The sequence below is a fragment of the Sapajus apella genome, unplaced genomic scaffold (assembly GCF_009761245.1).
Source record: "Sapajus apella isolate SASKATOON/1434 unplaced genomic scaffold, GSC_monkey_1.0 scaffold19, whole genome shotgun sequence".
Lineage (NCBI taxonomy): Eukaryota > Metazoa > Chordata > Mammalia > Primates > Cebidae > Sapajus > Sapajus apella.
In genome coordinates, this window is record NW_022436959.1 from 4,053,193 (window position 1) to 4,060,036 (window position 6,844).

Here is a 6,844-nt window from a genome sequence, read left to right on the forward strand (position 1 = left end):
AACCAAGGCTTATCTCTACAGGACTTTAGGAGGCTTTTAAAATACTTAGTAGAACGAAGTACAATAATCTCTTCCTAGAGAAAAGCACCTAACAGCTTTCAATAAATTTTTAGGGCATAGCCCCATTCTTTATCCTGATTCCAGATCAAATTCCTCTACAAGAAGTACTGTGACCATTGAATGTTGCTTTCCCCACTTCTGGTCCTGGCCATGCTTCTTTCTGACAAGACTTTGTCAACAGCAGCACTTCTTAATGTGGACAGCTCTGGGCAGCCATGTGTGATGTAGGTCCAGGAAGGAGGGGGTTTCAAACTGGAGACAAATCCCAGACTTATGAGGGGCTTAGCGAGTGTCCAGCAGATATAAGGCAGAGCCACCTGAGGCTCAGGGGGTGTAAGGAAGCTGTTTTGACCCAAAACAAGAAGAGAAGACTGGAGCCCAGACAAAAAGGCCTTGGTCTTCATAGGAGAAAAGAACTGAGGTGTGACACTGGCCCTTGCAGCAGAGGGCACAGGCCCTGCTCTGCCCTTGAGGAGCTGCCAGTGGACTATCAAAGCCATAAGTGCCATCCACAAGAACAAAGAATTATGTGGACCCAGGAGAGGTGGTGAGTGGGTCTGATCACATAGTCCAGGCAAGGTTTCATGCTTGAGAGGAGACCTGAAGGACTGTCCTAGATGGAGAAGGGTCAGGGACACTAGCTTGAAGGAACAGCTTGAGCAAAATTAAGGAGGTTGCAGTGGGTATGCCGACATCCTAAGCCCGGAAACCTGTGAATGTGGCCTCATTTGGATAAGGGATCTTTGAAATCTGCGTGGGCCCTAAGTCCAATGACACATAGAGAAAGATGACACACAGAGGAGAGACAAACAGAGGAAAGGAGAAGGCCACGTGCAGGAGGCGGCAGGGATTGGAGTGATGCGGCCACAGCTGGGATGCACCTGGAGTCAGCAGAGCCTGAAGGAGGCTTGGAAGGACCTTTCCTGGAGCCTCTGAAGGAAGTGTGGCCCTGCGAACACCTTGATTTTGAATTTTTGGCCTCCAGAACTGTGAGGGAATAAATGTCTGCTGTTTTAGCCACCCAAGTGTCTAGTCATTTGCTGCAGCAGCCACAAGAAACTAATAGACAGCTATGAAAGAAACCCTAGTCCTGGGCCTATTTGGCCCCAGAGCCACTCCTCATCCATTTCCTGCTCTGCTGTCTATGGCAGGGGCTGACCCCTGCAAGCTGTGTTTTCCCAGCTACCCCAGTTCTCAGAGGACTTCAGCCAAGGAGACACTGATAAGAGCCTGAGGGTGGGAGGAAGGGAGGAGCTAGGGAATTTCCTCCCTCCTCTCTCAGCCTCAAGTGGCATCTCCAGTCAGTGTCCCTCTCCTCCATGGCTCCAGCTCCCACCACATAGGATCATTGTGATTCCCAGGTCCCCTGAGTAACCCCAGCTTCTCATTCTAACTAAAAGTCATGGTTGCTTCTGGGATAATGACTCCAGGGTAACTAGAGCACAGGGCACGTGCAGGGAGGGAAGGCAGCAATGTTTCCAGACGAGGCGGGCAGGGGCAATGGTTTCTGGATGAAACTCTGCCACCTCAGACCAGACATTAGATTCTCAAAAGGTGCATGCACCCTGGATCCCTCGCATGTTCAGTTCACAATAGGATTCACACTTCTATGAGAATCTAATGCCGCAGCTGAGCTGATCTGGGAGGAGATGGAGCTCAGGCAGTAACACTTGCTCATCCACTGCTCACTTCCTGCTGATCCTAAGAGGCCACAGACCACAGACTGGTACTGATACATGGCCCGGGGGTTGGGGACCCCTGGGCTACTCCACAAAGTGACATCGGCACAAACAGCGAGGTTGGGGGCTCCTCTCAGAGGGCAAACATTAGCAGAAGCTGCAAGCTGTCATCCCTGACTTGGCATCCACCAGCACCCAGCTTGGCCAGACATTTCTTGGCAGGGGATTGTATTAGTTTCCTGGGATGACCATGACAAAGTAACAGACCATGTGACTTCAACAACAGAAATATATTTTCTCACCCTTCTAGAGGCTGGAAGTCTGAGATCAGGGTGTCAACTTCTTCCAAGGTAGGTTTGGTTCCTTCTGAGGCCCCTGTCCCTGGCTAGCAGGTGAGCGTCTTCTCCCTGTGTCTTCATATGGTCTTCCCCTTTGTGTGTGTCTGGGCCCAAATTTCCTCTCCTTATAAGAACATCAGTTCTATAGGATTAAGGCCCAGCCTAACAACCTCTTTTTACCTTAATTACATGTTAAAGACCCTCTCTGTGAATACAGTCACGTTCTGAGGTCCTGAGGACTAGAGTTTCACATATGGATTTGGGGGAACAAAGTGTAGCCCCTAGCTGGGACTTAGGTGTCAGTAGCAGATAGAGAGTGTGGAAGACACAGCATGCCCAGTGGGAACTGCGCACACCAGCAGAAGAGGCCAGTGCAAGGGGAAGGAAGGAAATGGAAGATGCCTTGGAGGAGCTGACCTGACCACTTGGGCAACTGGACTCGCTTCTGAGAGCATATGAAAAACCTCAGGGACTTTCAGAAAGCCCTAGCTGAGGTGCTGGTGGCTGGGAAGGAAGAGAGTCAGTGAACGAAAGGTTTGCATTATTAATGCAACTCTGTTTATACCCACAGGTTGATGAAATCATTTAGGGAGAAATCTAGATTTTGGAAGGAATTAAATTCTTCCTACAGCCTGGCCCTCCACACCACAACACAGACATGCACAGGTGGTGACTGATCCCCTTTGCATGGCATCCCTGCAGAGGTGAAAACAAGAAACCAGGCCATGCAGAGAGTCATTGCAAGTAAAGGGAGACTCAGACAGAGGCTGTGGGAGCCAGCCCAGTACGTTTGTGTGTTGGCCACATGCAGCCTATGAGGCTGCTCCAGGACCCTAAGCCTATGTCCAAGGGAGCCATAGACACGTGCTTTTGCTGATGAGCCACAATTTATTAATAGGAGACTCTGTGGGGTGCACTGCAATAAATTGTGATTCGTGAAATTTATAAACTGAGATAGCACTAGCGAGAGGTCCTGTGAATTGTAATTTTCTCGACCTGACAAATGAACTGCTTTGAGCAGCGACAGCTTCAGCCAAGTAAGAGAAATAAATCAGCTGGTGGAACTGTGGTAAGAAAGCAAACAGTTTTATTGGTCTACGGATCTTGAGAAATGTTGATTAAGTCAGATCTGGAATCCCCTCATAGTCGTTTTACAAGCTGCTTTATCCCAGAGACCCCCCAGGCCTCTCCATATTACCACAATCTCCCAGGAAAAATGAGTGAGTTACACTATGTTCAGAGTCGGAAACAAAAATATATCTTTTTATGGTCCTGGGAAAAGGTGAGTCTGACCATTCATTTGAGGAAGCTTCTGTATTCCCCAAGTCTATATTAGAGGAAAACTTCGTGGAAGGCTTTCCACAACTGATAACCTCTCAGTCTCCAGAGAGCAAACAGAAAATACCTTGAGTTGTAGAACCAATTATGTGAGAATAAATTTAGAATAAATGGGACTTATTAGAGATTAGTGTTTGGACCAACAAACTATGGGTTGACTTGGCAAGTTAAGAGTAGAAACAAGAATGCAATGGGCAATGTTGAAACTGTAGACACTAGAACTAACTGCTTTAAATTGTATTTATGTCCTGAGAGAACCCATTTGCTATCAAATAACTAATTACACTCCGGTCTGTTCACTGAAGCAAGCCCCAAAAGACTCCATTCCAGAAAGCAATTTGGTTTCAGCCAATGGTTACATTTATTTTTAAATGTAGCCTTCAAATTCAGAATGTCATATTCCAGACTTGTCTCCCCTCAACTGATACAAATTACCAGGCAGGAACCATTTAATTCAGAAGTTTATTTGCAAGACCCCAGCAGGAGAGAGGTAGCAACTTCAGAGAAGGGAAGGGTAGGAAAATATTGGTTAGCCATCTGTGTGCCAGGCAGCATGTTCAGGGCTTCACAACCTTCAAGAAACTATTACCACCTCATTTTAGATAGGAGACTGAAACTCAGAGATGTTCATGAATTTGCTGTGGCCACACAGCATTGGTTGGAAAAGGCAGGGATACACTGACAACTAAATTCATGCCCTTTCCACGGTGTCATGTCACCTTTTAAAATTGAGGAGCCTAGAATCTTCCAGTTGATCCCTCTCCCCATGTCCCCCAGCCTCTTGCTGCCCAAAGACACAGATCTAACCAGATCCCAGTCAAATCACTGCCTCCCTTATTCTTGACCATCTCTGTGGAAGGAACCCCCTCCTCCTCCCTGGGGCAGATGCATGGGAAACTGAGTCTGTGCCACCCAGGGGGCAAGGCTCCCGTGGTTGGACAGAGAGGCCAGGCGTTCCAGACAAACTCTCTCCACCTCACCACAAGGACAGCCTGCGGGGTGGGGTGAGGAGCTGCTGGGGAGTTTCCAGTTTCAGGAGCTGGTTGCCCTAAGATGGGGAAAAGCAGGTCACAGTGGTGCTCCAGTGCAGATTTGAACAATTTGTTGCAGCCACAGGACACTTCCGAAATGTCTTTCCCAGCAGCTCTGGCTCTGCCCCAGGCAGGAGTGTGTTTGTGTGGCTGCAGGGCACCGGCAGCAGCCCTCCCTGCTCTCCCGGCTCCCTGTGGCAACGGGAGGGAGAACTTCGGGGGGTCAGGCATGGAAACCACAGCAATGAAATCTGACTTCAAAAACACAGATGCCGCGATGTCTACTTGCAGAACACACAACATCTGGGCCGATCACCAACAAGATTCCTGCCACCTGAGGTGGAGGCAAGGCAGAGGCTACACATCTCCGTCCTTGCTGCTTGTGGGGAAAGACCGGGCTCCCTCGCCTCGGGCTTCACTCTCGCTGCTCATGCCTACATTGCTGCAGGGCTGTCAAGTGGGTGTTCTCTAACCACTCAGGAGCTCATTCCCTAACACTCCTCCCATCACACTACCCCCAGCTCTAAAAAATTGTTCTTGCTTCCTCTTAGCCGAGAGCAGTGCTTGAAGGAGGATAGAAATATCCTGGGGTTCCTGTTAAAATGCAGGTTGTGATTCAGCAGGCCTGGGGTGGGGCCAGGCTTCCACCTGTCTAGCAAGCTTTCAAGTCCAAGGATGCCGTTGGTTTCAGGACCACACTTTGAATAGCAAAGGCTGGTATGTATGTCCCAGATTCCTAAAGCTGGTGTTGAAAACTCCGGGCCCTCTCCCCCTAGACTACCTTTCTTGCCTCCTTGGCCTCCTCCCTGCCCCTGCTATGCTCCAGGCAGAGTCAGCTACCAGCCCACAGCCACACCCACACCCCAGCTTGCCCACTGTGGGGGTTCTGTGCCCACCACAGATAAAAAGCTAGCAGCAGCAAAGCTAGCACCCAGCTCTGCTGTTCAAATCTTACCTCCTGCAAGTCCTAGCCTTTCCATAAAGACCATGGTCTTCCTTGCAGGAAGAGCTGCATTCCAGAGTCCTGGCATACAAAGGGAGCAATCTCTGCTTTCTCAGGAAGTGTCAAGCCCAGGCATTGTTTGGGAGAGACAGATTGGGCTGCCTCCCTTGAGTGGAGCAAGCCCTTAAAGTTGCCTTGGCTGGGACCACCACTCTCCGATGGGAAGCCCTGCTGCCTCATGGCCCTTTCCGAAGGGCATTCACTAGAGTCTGGTATGCTCAACAATTGGGAGACCAGGGTTTCTCATGCAGTAAATACCTGTGTCTGAGAAAATCTGGCTGATACAGATAAAATTTCATTTTCCTGCTTCACCTTGGTGAGGCCAAATACCAGCTAATGAAAAGTAGGCTGTGTACTTTTTTCTTTTTTGAGACAAGAGTGTCACTGTGTCGCCCAGGCTGGAGTGCGGTGGTGCAATCTTGGCTCACTGCAACCTCCGCCTCCCAGGTTTAAGCAATTCTCATGCCTCAACTTCCTGACCTAGCTGGGATTATGGGTGTACCACCATGCTGGGTTAATTTTTGTATTTTTAGTAGAGACATGTGTCTTCATGTTGACCAGGCTGATCTTAAAAACTTGGCCTTAAGTGATCTGCCCACCTAGGTCTCCCAAAGTGTGGGGATTACAGGCGTGAGCCATCACACCTGGCCTGTACTTTCTATAAAAATATTTTATACCATCCAATATTTAACTGGGAAATGACTGCAGAACTCTTAGCCATCCTTTGTTTTAAATATTCAGAAGCATCTATCTGACACAGCCCCCTAAGAAAGGCTATCTGGGGCACAATTTAGTTTTCCTGTTTTACTCCTGATGGTGAAGCTCCGGCCAAGATTTTCTGGTTGTGGAACCTCTTCTGATTCTGCCGTCTCACTGGTTGTGGAAATGATTGCAAATTGGAATGAAATTTTTCATCTTATCTGCCCCTCTGTTATGTGGTGGAGGAGGGTGTGGTGTTATCAGTTTGCAGTGGGGTTTTAGGGGTGGTGTCAGCCTTGCAGAGAGTTTGGTGGGTTTGCATTTCCCTGGCTTTGCTGTGTGCTGTTTTGAGGGAAATGGGTAACCGGATCTTAGAATCACTGGATGTGAATAGATAACATTGACTATAGGCAATTCTATTTACTGATAAAAATAATATATAGTTTTCAAATAGTCCCATAATGAGTCACTTCTAAATAGTCAGAAATACATTTCCTGCTATTATTCTTTGATACTGAATTGATAATTTTATAAAATTACTCCCTTGCCAAAGTAGTCCTGTTGAATGCATGTTGAATTTGCAACATAGTCTTAAATCTGCAGTAATCTGGCCTTTTGGGACCCACTAGTTATGAATCAAAGTCCAGAGCATATTCTCTCATAAGAAATGTATTCTACTTTATTCTTGCTGTTCAA

At 48.1% G+C, this 6,844-nt stretch overlaps 1 pseudogene; it reads right to left on the reverse strand.

The window, feature by feature from the left end:
* Positions 1 to 750: 750 nt before the first annotated feature.
* Positions 751 to 5,874, reverse strand: LOC116557361 (annotated as a pseudogene).
* Positions 5,875 to 6,844: the final 970 nt, after the last annotated feature.